Source organism: Alligator sinensis, unplaced genomic scaffold, assembly GCF_000455745.1.
Source record: "Alligator sinensis unplaced genomic scaffold, ASM45574v1 scaffold123_1, whole genome shotgun sequence".
In the NCBI taxonomy this organism is placed as follows: Eukaryota; Metazoa; Chordata; order Crocodylia; family Alligatoridae; genus Alligator; species Alligator sinensis.
Genome location: NW_005841985.1, coordinates 1,161,874 through 1,176,431, shown reverse-complemented (window position 1 = coordinate 1,176,431; position 14,558 = coordinate 1,161,874). Strand labels below are relative to the sequence as shown.

At 39.6% G+C, this 14,558-nt stretch overlaps 1 protein-coding gene across 1 annotated transcript in view; it reads right to left on the bottom strand.

The window, feature by feature from the left end:
• Nucleotides 1-14,552, bottom strand: part of GPBP1 (GC-rich promoter binding protein 1) — a 57,245-nt gene extending 42,693 nt beyond the window's left edge. The window contains exons 1-2 of the mRNA XM_006021255.2: nucleotides 13,364-14,552; nucleotides 12,495-12,564 (exon numbers count right to left, since the gene is read on the bottom strand). The gene's annotated coding sequence lies outside the window, so the exon portion shown is untranslated. The remainder of the gene's footprint in view (nucleotides 1-12,494; nucleotides 12,565-13,363) is intronic.
• Between the last annotated feature and the right edge of the window lie 6 nt (nucleotides 14,553-14,558).

Genomic DNA, 14,558 nt, shown 5'->3' with positions numbered 1-14,558 from the left:
GGGGAAATAGTGGCAGCATCAACTACCACTCCTCTGATGCTAAATTTCCAGATCCGTGGAGAGCACCACAGACCAGGTAGGGTAGCCCCATGTGCTAATTCATTGGTCCACAGCAGAGCTGGAGCACAGGACCAGACCCAAGCACCAACCCTCTGTGTGGGATCTGGCCCGCAGATTAGCTCCATGCCATCATCCAACCTGCAGGGCCAGAAGGTTACGCACCACTGATTTTATTCAATCTACAGAGAATCAGCATCACTTAACAGCAAAAAACTTATCCTATGAACAATGAGCAAGAGAACAATGAGCAATGGTACAAGAGAAGGGTGCAGAAGTAATGACTGCCCCCCCCACCCCCCGGGGCATTCACTACAGTAGTGCCAGGGCAGGAGGAGACAGATGGGACACAGACAGCTATAGCAATGGCAGCAGCGTGCCCAATGGCTAGCATCAATGTAGCCCCTATTGGTGTGGCTCAGGGGTGCTGAAAAGTTAGTCGTGTCCTAGTATAGCACTTACAATGAATCAGAAAATAAGCAACTTGGCTAAGTCAAAGTGAACATGATTATATAATCCTGTCAAAGCTCAAATGACAGCTAAAAGGTTTTCACTTGTTCTCTATCTTCATTTTCAGACTCCCTCAGCTGGTTAGAAGCCTCCCCTCCTTTTGCAAAGGATGTTTCATACTTATGACCTACTGATGTAACTTTTTTGCCTAGAAAAGCTTACTGTCAGGAGAGCTGTCATGGTTGACAATATACACATGCTTTGACAAAAAATTCATCATGAAGTACCAGACTGTCACTAAGAATCCTTGCAAGTGCCTTCACACCGCAGGATATTAAGAATTAAGACAGCGAGTTCAGTCATTTAGCAATTTACCCCAAGGCAATTAAAATAGAGGTATAAATAAAAAATTTAATGTAAACAAATTTAATCTGACTGAAAATAATTAAATGTGCAAGCAAAATGTGCAAGCACTGCTAGGAAAAAAGTATGCTTTGCACAACTGGATGCAAGAAAAAAGTTAGTCTACATAGCTATGACAAAAGCTTGCAAACAAATTTCAGAAGATTGAGAGAGAATTTCCTTTCCCAACGACAAAGTCTACTAAACAGGGTGAGCAACACCTGCACAACCATTTTCCAAAAATTAGTTTTAAACACATCTTCACTTGCTCTAATCCCTTAATCTACAAATCAGTTGTCACCACCCCCTTTGCAAATCTTTCCATAGCTGCTACTCCATTTCTCACTGCTTCCTAAACAAGCCTGAATGAACACTTCCCTAAACAAACCAGAACTGAGAGATTTTCAAACACTAGGAAGATAGGGAAAAATAGCCTTATTACTCTGCTGTCTTACCCTTGCAAACTGAAAAACGGAGCAGAGCAGGCCCTGCACAACTACATCTTCCTACTCTAATAAAAGACCTTGTTTCCAAGACTGTTCAATTCCTTGTCTCCCTCCTAATGGCGGCAGCAGCATTTGAGTTGATGCAACACTTCCCTTTTTCCCCTCCAGCAGAAGGGGCTACACATTTAACCAACCTTCAGGCAGGGAGGATAATCAATGATTTAAAAACAAACAAACAAAACCAGATTTTTTTAATTTAAAAAAATCATCAATAAAATATTACATTTGTCTCATTTAAAAATGTTACAACTAAATCTCATCACAAACATGCTAAGCGTACACTTACAGTCTCATAAAAATGAATTAATGGCTCTGACATTATTCAGTAGCACGCGCGTGCGCACACACACCCCCCGAAAAACTGCCCCCCCCCCCCGCCCCCCGGAAAAACTGCCATGGGTTCTGGGCGTAAGAAAAACACTATCTAGGAATATTTTGAAGACATTTCTTTCCTGGGAGAAAAGGAAAAGATGTCAAGTGTAAGCAGTGCAAGAAGGAGATGCAGCGCCTAGTTGCAAGAATGAAACATCATAATGAAAACTGCTTATTGGGAGACAATGATATGGATGAAGACGTGGATATATGTCTGAAGAACGATGTGGATCAACTGGTTAGTAAATTAAATAATTCAGTTTGCAATGCATCATTTTTCAAGACTCACTATGCCTTTTAGTATAAGTGATTTAACAAGTAAATTTCCAAGCTATTTGCTATGTTGGATGTTACTAGAAAAAAAGTCTAGCTTAGGTAATCGTTATGGCTTAATTAGTTAACTAGGTTTAGAATCTATCACCCAAGTCTACGGTACAAAACACTGCAGTAAGAGAAATCTAGAGTTGCCAGTTGCCATTGGGTGTCATTTTCTTATTTTATATTACATAATACATGCCCCTTATTTTGGAACATCATGGCCCCGGACCATAATGGTGATGCCATCAGTCTATTCCCTATTTTACTTCAGCATAACTCAGCTTTCCCAAGGGAACGCCATCCTATACTCGTTTTCTCAAGTGCCACTAAGTTCAATGGGGCTTAGTCCAAAATTAAGCGCACTCTAAGTGCAGTCAGGCTTAGCTTTTTTTGGTAATTTGGAATCAGATCTGCATCCTTGCTGAAAAGAATGTAAATGATTAACTAAATAATAGAGTGAGAAGAATGACTACAAAAATCATTTGTTTCAGGATCCCATTTAAGCATGAGGGACTTTGACCGTCTACCTGCAACAACTTCAGTCATCCACCGGTACTTTTAGCAGCAGTGCTGCAACTAAATGCGTTTCAGACAAAAAAGTATCAGTAGCAAGCAAAAGATTCCAATCATCCACCACCATCATGGATGAGTTTGTAGTAAGGACCAGCAAATACCAACAAGACACCACAGATGAAAAGATTGCTTGGTTCATTTATGCCCCAAATTCTCCTTTTCACATTGTTAACAATAAACACTTCATTGACATGGTTGAGTCCTTACGACCAGGCTACACGCCACCTGGTAGGGCAGACATTGGTGGAAGGTTGCTAGATACAGTGTATGAGAAGGAACTTGAACAGTGTGCAAGAAATACTGAGGGGAAATTTGCCAGTTTAAGCCTTGATGGGTGGAGCAATGTACACAATGATCCAGTAATATGTGCCTGCGTGACAACAGAAGATGGGGTTGCCTATCTGTCAGAAACAATAGATACATCGGGAAATGCCCATACAGCAGAATATTTAAAAGTGACAGTGAAAGTTGTAATAAACTGTGAGCAAAATTTCAACCGTCACATGTGCAGTTTTGTCATAGACAATGCTGCAAGCATGGCAAAGATGAGAAGATACTTAAAAGAAGAAACTGAAAGATGCTCCTTAATAATGTATGCCTGCAGTGCCCATTTAATGCATCTTTTAGCCAAAGACTTAAGTACTTCTCCAGGAATAAAAGAAAATGTTGCTGAAGTCACAAAATACTTCCATAACAACCATTTTGTTTCAGATTCACTGAAGAGAACAGGAGGATCCAAACTAATTCTCCCTCAAGATGTTAGATGGAATTCTGTGGTTGATTCTTTTGAACAACTGCTTAAGAACAGGCCTATTCTCACAACAATTTGTGTAGAAAGCCAGGATAAAATGGATGGAAGCATCTCACCCAAAATATCTAACATTGGATTAAAGAGGAATGTAGAGGATATGCTCAGTATACTGAATCTTATATATCCATAGCCTTAAACAAACGTCAGAGAGATTGTTGCTGCATTGCTGATGCTGTCGAATTTGGAAGGCACTTCAAGAGACATTGAAGAAAGAAATACCTAACCAGAAAGTTAAACTGCAGGCAATAGAGAAGCGAATAGATCAAGCACTAACTCCACCTCATTTTCTTGCGAACACTCTCAAACCCAGATAATAAAGGTAGATGCCTAACCTCTGAAGATGCTGATGCTGCTGCTGCCATGGCGTGGGCATCTCAAAATCACTCCTTAGTTATGCCAGTCATAATAAATTTCAGGGCTGGAGGGGAACTATTTAAACAGAACATGTTTACTGATGATGTTTTGAACAAAGTCAGTCCCTTGAATTGGTGGAAATCATTAGCCAGGCACCATGAAAAAGAGTTCCTCTTCAGTTGCTAAGCCAACTTTTCACAGCAGTCGTTTCCTCTGCAGGCACAGAGAGAATATTTTCATCCTTTGGTATTATTCACTCGAAGCTAAGAAATCGACTGGGAGTTGAAAAAAGCAGGAAAAATTGTATTTCTGTTTCAGTCTATGAATAAAAATGACAGTGGGAGTGGGGGAGATGAGATCTAGTTGCACAAGTTTTAAGGACAGTGTACATTTAGTGTTGTGATGACTTGTCTGTTAGAGTTAATAACATCTGAACATTAAAAAAAAAAAAATAAAGGACAGATGTTGTAAAATGTTGTATTGAGTTGTAAATTAACATGTTTCAGTGATCAGATTTTCACCATTGTTTAAGAAATATGTGAAGTAGTATCAGTGGGAAACTTGATTTAAATCAGGGGTTTCTCTTGTTCATTTAATCAATAATTTAAATCACCTTGATTTAAATGAACCCACTCTGCCCTCAGCTGATGAGAAAAAGCTTACTACTTGCTCTAAGCAAGCAAGGTTTTTCAAGCCTAGTTTTTCTAGCAGTGACAGCTTTATGCTTACTTCAAAGTGTAACCGCACAGCACCACTGAATATTAGGTAGCAGCTATACTAGGAATATTTTGCCAATGTAAAAATACAGATGCTCTATACCAGCAAAATGCTCCTAGTATAAATCCAGATAAACCTAGGAAAAAAAACAACACAAAAAACTGTACTTTATACCAACAAGGTAACTTGTTACCCAAGCAAAATAAGTTATGGCAATATAATTCAGTTCTCCCAGTATAGTTTCCTCTACACTAGCTGCCTCTGCGTGTTTAAGTACATAACACTGATCACAATAGCCCTAAACTGCTGCATAAAATACCCTTATAGTAAAATAAAGTACCAAATAACCCGATTCCAAATTTAAAACGAGATGAGCCTATTATAATTTAATTGGACCTCCACCATAAAACAGATCATAAAATTTCAGTCAGCAATTCAAATAATGAGTCTGACCTAGAATACAGATTTACTTAGCGTTTTTAAAAAGCAGCCAAAAACTTGGTACTTTGGTAAACTCTTTATTTAGATTATATTGTTAATGAGCATCATACCACTGGAATTATGTCTGGTATTTTTAGCTGGCACTTTCCGAATTCTTCTAGCTGCCTTTGTTTGCAGATCTAGTACCAGATCAGATCTAGATTTACAGATCTAGTACCAGATCTGTATCCCAGGACTGGCAAATATTGATTGATCAACTGCTTCATAGCATTCTCTTCTGTAAGCTAAACGGAACAATCACTTAGCCATTTCCCACAGAATGTTGGTTTTCCAAAAGTCTGAACTATTGTTGCAGTTACTCCCTGAACCCACTCTAGTATGGAAGCAACCTTTATTTTTTTTAAATGTTTAAAAAAGAAACAAACACTTGAAAAATATTTCAGTAGCCATCTCAAAAACGAAATGTAAGTAACAGCAGCATTGTTCTGTTTGAAGACCAAAATCCTGCCCTGAAAGACTAGTTTAATAAATAGTCATGAAAGTCAAATGCCTCTCTTATTCAAGACTACAGCTCAGATGCTCGAATTCTAAGAATTTGGGCATAGGCCACATTTCTTCAGAATACCAAAGCCTGTATAATAAGAGTTATGCATTAGTTTTAGTAATAGAAAAATGTTCTGGCATCCAAGAATTCAGGCAATTTGGTTCTGCAAATACTTTTTTTTCAGGTCTGAATAGAATGATTGCTTAAAAGCAGTTAGCATTCTAAACTGGCATGGTAACTATTAGTAGGATGCCAAATACAATGAGACTTTCCTTAGTGAAAATGAATGTGAGCAGAAGTGTAGCTTTGTTTTTTTGCACTCTTGCAACAATATAAAACAGTTTCATTTCTGTGTGCAGCTTAGTACAGTGTTCTTTACTTTAAATGGCAGATAGTACTATTCACACCCTCAAGCAGCTTGCCCCCACCTCGGCAAACCTCAAAGAAACTGCATCCTAATTACAAGCACCCCGCACTCCATCTCTTAACCACAAAAAAAACAAAAACTACAGCAACACCCAGGCAGCATAACAAACAGTTAATTAAATTTAGTTTAAACCTGTCGGACCAGTCACCCAGAATTCAGCAAAGGAGTTAGTTTTGTTTTTCTGATGCAACTCCTCCGAACAGGACTGCTCCCTAAGCAGCTTGTCTGTCACATAAGTATTCAGTGTTTTGTGAAGGACAGAGGGAAACGCTCATTGAATCATTCCTCCAAGAGATAAAACTGTGTAGGAAACCATAATAGGCTTATTTAAGATCATAAGGACATGAGACCAGAGACGCCATCCCCACCCAATTTTAAAGATGCCCTGTTTAGCTTGCTAAACTAGTTCCTAACTGGAGACAGGAATAACGCTCCTGGTGGATATTCAAATCTGTGCTGTATCTCCACCGCTCCTGGTGGATATTCAAATCTGTGCTGTTTCCCCCCTCTCCCAGAGACTGCCATTGTGAATTTGGGTAAGCAAAGCTGCCGTTTATCTACAAAACAGGTATACTTTCCTAAGTCACAGAGGTGTGGACAGATTAAACCTTACTCGAGTGCTGGTATTAAAAACTACCATTTAAAAAGCCATCATGCAGGTACATGTACCTTAAAAAAAAGACTACACTTATTGTTTATAAAAGCAAAGCATGTAGTTTAATTAATGAAATCTTGCAGCATCACAATGAGGGAGAGAGACCTGTGAGAATGGTAACAGTGAGACCAAATGTTTCTACCACATACACATACCCAATATCAGATTTTAGGAGCTTCAATTCCAAAAAGAAAAGCAAAATGCCATTTGATGGAAAACCAACTAGAAACAAAAATGATTTTCTTGCAAGTGAAACTGAAACCAATCATAGGCTGGCTACAAACTGTAAAAAAATGTTTTAAAGTTTATATACCCTCTTCGCAGCCTAAGGAAATTAGTTTGCAGACAAAGACTTTAAAAGGAAATTAAGTTTCACCATCTCTGAGGCTTCCCATATCAGAGAATATTAATAGAAGATGCAACTGTACCACCATAAAAATAGTACGGCTGCTTCAGATAATTTCATAACTTAAAATAAAGCTATTTGAGTCAATAATCTCTATTTGAAGCAGTATTTTCCCTGTAGACAGGTTAAGAATGGTAGGGAGATGCACAAACAGCTTACACATTAGGGCAAAAGGGATAGGCTTTACTGTGCACTGGCTGTTCAGCAGCAACTCCTTGTATGCACACACTCACCCCACAGCAAGCTGAAGCCAAGCGTGTGCACACAAACAGAAGTTGCTGCTGAGCAGCTGATTAAAACAGAGCTGTCCCTTCCCCCCCCCCCCCATACTAAATGTTTGTAAGTATACATAATAAAATTCCATATAGGAAAGCAACACAAGAAGCAGTCTTCAGCGTGCAGCAATTCTTGTTTACTTCATACAGAAAACAGTGATGCAAGAAGTTACGCCTCATTCATCTACGGGTTCATATCTTAACTTTACCAAAAATGCTGTATGCCACAGACCATTCATACATCTTAACTTTGTTCCCTCAGTCTATTCTCCCCCACACCTTTTCCTCATCTGTCACTATCTTTTGTGAATGTCTGGTATATTATGGTAGGAGGGGATTTTTTTATTATTAAAACTTCCTTTTCTGCCATCAGTGGAGGCTTGATGTTCAGTGAAGACAAGTGAATAAAAAACAAACCTCTGGCTTGGTGTACCTGGAAAGCTTGATGGAGATTTTCTACATTAGCAATTATACAGAAGCTCATAAGCATCATGTAAAAAGTCTACCCTATTACATGACCATGTAAAATGCCAGTAAAGTTGACTGTTTAACTTCACTGGGTGTCAGTGTAACACAAGAAGTTTAATCATTAACTGTAAAGCAAATACCAGAACACAATGACAACTGTCAAAAGTAACCCCATAATCAGTATTTCAAAATGGAGCATACTGAACCACCCTCACCTAGACTGTCACTCTAGCAAACTAAAACAACATGAAAATGCACACAAGAACATTCAAATCATTCTAGAAAACAAGCTTAAATATAAAGTGCTACTAGAGACCGACAAAACACCATTTCACAAAAATTGTGTATTTTGGTCAAACCAAAAAGCTGTGTAAAGAAGTATCACTTTCATCAGAAGAATTGAGACTGCCCTGGAATGGGCTGGGAAACCACACATTCAAAGCTCTGCTTCTACCTCATTTAGCAATATGCAGGGTAAAAACTGCTTTGGAGCAGGGACTTGAACTGGGGTCCCAAACCCGTGGGTCCTTTGAGTCCTAAACACAGCTGTGGATGCACCCCTCTTCCAAATTAAAAAGCTCTCATTGCTAAGAGTCTACTTAGCATGCAGCAAGACAAAGCAATTTCTGGAACTTGGTCACAGCATGAAGAGATGATTTCGCAGCCCCACCCTTTGCCACCGATTGGTGGAGGGGCATATACCGTATAATATGCTATAATTTAACAGCAAATTCCACAGAAAGTAAATCATGTTGTATAATTTATCATATTATAATCAATATAAACATTACATTTAAATCTTCATTTAAATATATTATAAATACAAGTTTATATACAATGCAAATTATAACTTTTCATAATTTATTATTATATGTAGCATTCCACAAACAGTATAAAAATACTAATTAAGGCTAACCTTAATAGAAGCATTTTCACTTTGCTGAATGGCACCTTCATTTAGCCTGTCACTAGCAGACTAACTCAATCATGTGATCTATGGCTGCAGTAATTGTTGACTTGTCTTTGTATTGCAGTAAGTACTGGGACATTGTAAAACAGTGTATTATACAAATAATATGCTTGGGTTTTTTTAGGCTGATTTCATGGGAAATCACAGTCAATACAATATTTCCTGGAGATCATGAACAAGACCATTTTCTGCATAAATGGCAAAACCACGAATTAAGTAGACCCCTAATCACTGTCCTTGGCAAGCAGCAGACCAAGGAAGGACAGAAAGCAAAAGGCAGAGGAAGAGGACTGGAGTGGCACAGAGGGAGGGTGAGGGGCTATTCTGTGGTGCCTATCGTCTGTGTCTATAACAGACAAGATATAGTTTATCGTAACTTCACAGTGACTTAGCAAAAAAATACCTCTGCATTTCTACCTAGAATTTAAGTAACTGGCATCAAGCTAACTCAACAGAAGAGCTGCATCTCTATGCAAGGATTTAGAATGTGTCAGGTAGCTGGAAGACATCAATCAGCCTTCTGAAACTATTCCCAGCACACTTCACTACCTTTTCTATACTCTGTGCAATTCTTCACAACCGCAAAAAACTTTGTGTTTTTCCTCTTTGGAATTTTAACACTTTTCTTTCTCGTCTTTCAGTCTTTTAAACCTCATCTGCAGCAAAATCAAATGTTTCTTTACTAGATACCAGAGAAACAGAGGAGGCTGGCCACTTCTTCTTGTTCTCTCTCTGCAGGGTACTGTAGGTATAAACTGAATAAGTCCTGTTTCCCTCTGCAAGGGGTTCAAAGTGTGTATTTACAGCTTTAGCTTCTGATTATCTAGTTTGAGATTCAGACTGCTGCTAGACAAACAAATGGGAATCATTACGGGTGCTTGTGTACATGTGACTTCACAGAGAAATTTGAAAAGAGCAACTGAAAGCACGTATAGGTACAGTGCATACAAATGTCATGAATGCAGCAATCAAACAGATTATGCTTTCCCAAAGTGAGAAATCAGATTATACTGGAGGTGCCTGAATATATTTTAAAAGAAGGAAAGTCTTTAACATACTATACCAATCCACTCCCAACACTTCACTGCTTACGAGTCCAAAACTACTGTGATGATGACATCAGAGATAACACTAATGACAAAGTGGTACTACAAACTGTAGCATTTTGGCCAGTTACAGAAGAAGACAATTTTTGTTTTATTTGTTTTGTTTTATTTATATAACCCCAGAGGTTTTTTTGAGAAGCACAGAACTATTAGTCCTACAAAAGAAATGTAATTCTTTTAAGTTAAAAAAAGCAAGCAAAACCAGATTATCAAGGACATGCAGACTCATGTCTTAAGACTTTGCTGACACCCTGTTTTATTATCTGCTTCACACAGAAGAAACTTACTATCGGATGGACAGCAGAAGGTAGCCTAAAATAGATATAAAAACCCAAACAAACTGCAAAGCTACACAATCAGCTCAACTCTACCGCATCACAATAGATTACAACCCATCTAAGCCTTGCCTATATATGAAAGTTTCTACTGATATAGCTTACTCCAGTCCACCTGCCTTGTTCCCACACAGTGGCAGTGGTGCCTACCTTCCCAGCACACAATGCTGCTCTGCCTCCCAGCTGGACTGCACCCCTGTCTGCCTACCTTTGTCTGCAGCAGCACAGCTGACTTGAGGAGGGAGGGGGCACAAAAATACAAGTTTGTCCAGGCTGCCATTTTCCCTAAGGCTGGCTCTGCTGCCGCACACTCACGTACACTATAGTCAGTAGAAAAACAAGGGATCACCTTAGACGGCCAATTCCAGGACTTTTGTTTCCATTTTCATCAACTAGACAGAACAGCCTACAAAATCTGAGGCTGTCCCAGCCAAACCAGGATGCATGGTCACCCTAACTATGCCAGTACAGAACATCTTTCGAGTCATAAATGCATCCTCATCACAACTGTGCCTACCAGCCCCACCAGTAAAGAGACCTATGGCTGTGACATACCAAGATAACTAGGTTTACTGAAGATAATCTCTTCAAGAGAAGGATCATATCTTCGTACCTTCTACAAAGTATTCAAGAGACTGTCAAAACTATACAAATAAAAACAGATAATAACATGGACTAGTACAGCAGCAATTTTCTCTTTAACAAGCCATGCCTAGCAATGTCGATTTTACTCAAAGTACAAAGCTTGCACAAACAGATACATCTTCTATGAAGCAGCACTTCATATTATGCCCAATGCATATGGATACAAAGCAGAAGCATCTATCATCTTTGGGATACCACTGAAGAAGAAGGAGGAAAAGTATCTTGGGCTGTTAGTAACTAGGAAAGTATAAAGAATGAAGTTCATTTACCAGGAGTGAAAGGTCTTCTTCAACAATCCAAAGAAAGGGAAATCATTCAATAAAATGTGACATGTTCCAAGAAAAGCTTTGAGTTCACCAAACAAACCTGATCAAGAACAAGCTTCTGGTACAAGTAAAGAATCAGTAGTCTGAGTAGCAGTCTTGATATAACTTGTATACTCTTGATATAACTTTTGGTGGAAGACACACCTACACCATGTTGATGAATAGTAGTACAAATGTAAACAAATAATCAGCCTCCAGTTTCTCTCTCAGGGACTTCATGAAGCAGGCCTAAGCTACTTTGAATAGGTCTAGGCAGCCTCCTTCTCCTCCCCCCCTTCATTCTAGGTCCAGCATTGACAAAGTAAGCACCCCTGCTCATTCCCACTTAGATGACCCGGGACAAGGCACAGAAGACTACTCGGAACAGGCCTGAGTAAATGCCCTATAGGTAGATGTGTGCTGGGCTGTCCCACAAGAGCCTAAGGATAGCATAAAGAGGCACTTAGGGCTGCTTCCCAGACATCTACTCTGGTTAACTGCCATTCATCTATGTTCCCAAGCAAGAGCGAGTGGGAATTACTCTACCAGCAGTAGATCTGAGGTCAGAAGAGAAGCTTTAAAAGACCCAAACACAGAGCTCTATGATCTTCAAAGCAACTCCTCACAGGTAATCTATCACATGCATAGCTTCTAGCAAAATCAGGCCTCAATTCATTGAACTATAGAAAAGTAGGGACCTCACTTTCTGAGAATTTTTTCTTCAAAGCAGTTCTTTAAATAAACCTTACCCTTTTTTAAAGAAACGAACAGGAAGGTTTGGAAGATGACAACACACTCGACTACCTCATTTTTAGAAACTAATCAATTTAAAGTTTGTGATATCCCTTTCATGATTGATATAATTAGAGTTTAATTCAAATGAAATAAAACAGCTGGTCAGTTCAGCAACAGAACTGCCTCCCACATCCAAGACAGAAGCTGAAATCTCATACGCCTCTCATGGGACAGAAGAGTTATGATAATATGGACCCTGAGCAGACACTAAGAAGTTAGTTCTATTTGAAGTAAGTCCTTTTGCGCCTGACCAAAATATCAGACTACAGAAAAACCCATCATAAAAAGTCATCTCATTTTTTGTGTATTCAAAGCTCTACTATCAGACACTGTCCCTTCTATCTATGCCTCTGCCTGGCAACCCCTCTCCTTCCCCCTCCCAAACCCAAATTCAGTATTAGTTAAACAACAGTTAAGAAAAAATTACTATAAAAATAGAGCCACAGCCTTGACCGTGCCAACTTTGCTTTAAATAATCAAAGCACTACTGAAAGTAAAGTCAAGCCAACCTTAATGAATGAAATGTAAGAAAAAAATTAAGCTGAATAAAGTTACCACTGACTTTTGAACTAAGTTGTTTTGTCCATCTTAATTTTTCTTTGAGGCAGTACTGGATTCTGTTGATAGCAAACCTGCAGAGAAATTATTGTAAATACATTTATTGAAATTATATAAAATTAAACAAAATGTTCATTTAATAAGGCTGCCTTGTGACTAGGAGGAACGTAAACAGTAAGACAATGTGGAAATGGTGAATTATTAAAGCAGTCTGTTGGTATCTAAGGAATATTAACAACAGATTTTTTTTTTAAAACTATACTGTAAAGCTTTCAAACAAGTTGAGTTAAAGGTATAATATACTACATTCTAAAAAACGTTTGTAGTAAGCAGACTTACACCAATATTTTACCAAAATCCCAGGTTAGGCACACAGATTTACATCCTTAATTCCTCTTTACCACAGGAAGAAAATGTAGTTACTCAGTCAGAGAATTATGAAAAATAGAAACTTTCACTGTGTCAAGCTACCTAAGAAACATCCTTGCTGGAGAAGAGAAACACAAACTCTTGTTTGTACAGAGTACTGCAGCCCTTTCATTTGCATACTGTTCAAACTAGGTCAAAGGTAGGAATCATCCTGACGCTCAGATTACAATGTAAACAAAGTCTACCTCATAATTCACAAGCAACAGCACGTATTTTAGAAGGGCATTGTCAAAATTATGACGTTTCTTTCATTTACCCCTGTTCCTTCTTCCAACATTCACAGCTATTACTAGTTATTAGATATTGCAAGAAAAAACTAGATTCTGTGAGATAATATAGACTTTGAAAAACAGCATAATATTTGCTGTATGCCGGCTGCTATTTGTGCCATTTTACCAACAGGATGCTTAATAAAGTGCATATCAATTCATGCAGCATACTTACCAAATCCAAAAGGACTGCACAAGGTGTTCGCTCCGTCTGATTTATATTTTCCAGTTTGTTTTCCTTGAAATACTATCCTGAGTCCTTGAGGATTCTACATCCGTGGCTATTTGACATAGAGTTGACCTCTTAGAAATCAGCTACCCATCCTTCTTTTTTTATAGACCCTACAAAGCTATTTCCAAAATCGGCCAAGTCTGTTGATTTAAGAAGCTGTTTTTTCTCTTTTACAGCCTCTTTTTTCATCTATTCCGCATACATCTCGCTATAACGAGCATCAGCTCAGGATGAAATAAATAACCCTCTTATGAGACCAAGAGTAAAACTGAAAATCCAAATTTCACATCTGAACTGAAGGGCATGTCTCAGCTTCGGGTTCTAAAGGCATCTGCAAACAACAGCTATCTGGATACCACCATACTGCTTACAGGCAGCACCATCTTTCAAAAAAATTTTTTTAAGGATTCAAATAAGATACAAAAGAAAAAAGGGGAAATAAAGTCCTATTACGCTCTTCATTTATAGGAGACGTTTCATTGCAGAACAAAATTGGTTATGTCAAAACATTTAAAAATAAAAATAAAGGTAAAAATATCTGCCATAAAACTCCTCAGCAGGGCTGGAGCCGAAACCCCCAGCTGCGCAGGGTCAAAACCAGCTACGCAAAGGAATCAAACCCGTTGCCTGGGGTAAAGAAGATGAACTAAAAGCAACAGAAGAGAAGGAAAGAGCGGATCAGGTTCCCAGCAGAAGGAGGCAGAGCGCGAAACTTCCAGCCCGTGTTTACTCCGTGCCAACAAAGCCGGGCAGGGGGGAGGAGGAGGAGGAGGAAAGCTCAAGACTTCAGAGACGCGCGGTTCCTTCCTTTGGTCTCCGGCGCCTTCTCAGCAACGAGTCCCGGCCCCGGAGCCCCGGACGCCGCCGCGGATCCCTGCGAAGCAGCAGCAGACGCAGGTGCCCGGCCACAGCCCCAACAACGCAGCGAAAGGGCCGAGTCTCCTCGGGACCGAGCGGCCTGCCGGGGAAGCGGAACAGAAAGAGGCCGCCCTCAGTCTCCTTCCTCAAAGTTGAGCGAGGGGGGCGGGGAGCGGCCCGGGAGCACGAGAGCAGCTCCGCGCCGCCCCCCGCGGAAAGGGAAGCCCCGGGCGCACACCGCGGGGAGCGGAAGGGGGGCCGTTACGCGGCCGCGGAAGCC